Raw genomic sequence first — 1,654 nt, 5'->3', positions numbered from 1 at the left:
TGTTGTTGTAATAATAATAATAATATTATTATATATATTATTATATATATATATATATATATATATAGTGTGGAGTTAGGCATGTTGACCAGTATTCATGTACATATATGTGTGTGCATATATTTGTGTGCATATATAAAAATACTAACTTTGTATATATGTATATGTATGCGTATGCCTATACTCGGACTATGACATTTAACGCCACGTGTAATTTCTGGGAGATTATTTCCCCTTGTACTGGTAGGCAATGCTATTGTGCTTTGCGCTTACCGGCAAAAAGTATATCTGAGAGTTTTTAGTACATCAAAGAATATATGCTCATTAGCACGAAAATGATCCTGCATTTCGAACACATTTCTAACAAAGAAGCTTGCAAGACTCTATAAACAAGTTTTGAGAACACTGACAAACATCACACGACCCACAGAAACATACCAGCGCCCAGTAGGCCAACTGCCTTCACCCATCGGTCTCCCATGATTTACACTATTGGGGATTTATACTACCAGGATATAAACACTGAGCTATGAAGTATGATCGACTACACTATAGTCTAAATACTAGTAGAAGAGTGATATAAGAATACCCCCGCTTGTAGCAATTATTAGAAGAATTGAATAGAGATTTTATGTAATAAAAATGTGTCGATTTTCTCGTCACTCACCAGTCACGACACACTATACACCACACAGTGGAACGCGAACACTTTCTTCATACCAACCCGAGGGAAATTTTACCTCTCTCTGTAGTAGTAGCCTCAGTTACTTTCTCGTTAAGACGTTTATTGTAAACGTTTATGCTGTATTATCACAATCTGCATTTAACTTGAGCGAAATTTTCGAGTGAGCAGCAGTGTATCCTTATAAACTTCTTCACACACGTTTACTGCATCACATGAACATAGAGGAATCAGGCTCACAAAAGGGGGAACAAATAAGGAAGGAGAGTACGTCATTACTTTTGTTTTGTAATTTGTATTTTTGGTTTTTGTTTTTTGTATTTTTGGTTTTTGGGGGGGGGGTTTTTTTTTTTTAAACATACGAAACCAAAGCAAAAGCAAAGCAAACAAAGAAAATCATGGCCCTCTGGATTTGAGTCTGCGCTAAATTTACGATGTCGTCGGAAGAAACCTGATTTCTGCTCGAGACCCAAATCCAGAGGGCCATAAGAAAATTATAAATTTAAAACTTGTCAATGAAGTCCTCATACATAGCCTGATTAGCCTCCTAAAAAAGAGATTTTTAAGTGGTCTCGTACAGTCGTACGTCTGCACAAGATCATTACGTTTTACGCTATGACGTACACAAATGAATTAATTTGACGTTTACCCCATTTTTACGTCAGAACGTTTTCTTATTTAGCCGTTGTATGTTTATATTCAACGTATACGCTGTATACCAGAACGTAATGCGGTTTGTCAGTGAGTCAAGTGACAAGGGTCAGACTCAGGGGGGTCATTAAAAAGGCTCATTATCGAATTCACATCCAAATTCCGATAAACCCCTAATCCGTACATAGTGTCGAAAAAAAATAAAAACACAACACGGGCGACAGATATTGTAAATATTACAAGTATTAAAGCTATTAAATTTCATTAGAGCACTATAATATAATATATATATATATATACCCTACTTATAATATATATATA

Source organism: Sphaeroforma arctica (assembly GCF_001186125.1).
Source record: "Sphaeroforma arctica JP610 unplaced genomic scaffold supercont1.1847, whole genome shotgun sequence".
NCBI lineage: Eukaryota > Ichthyosporea > Ichthyophonida > Sphaeroforma > Sphaeroforma arctica.
Note: the sequence above shows the minus strand (reverse complement) of the source record.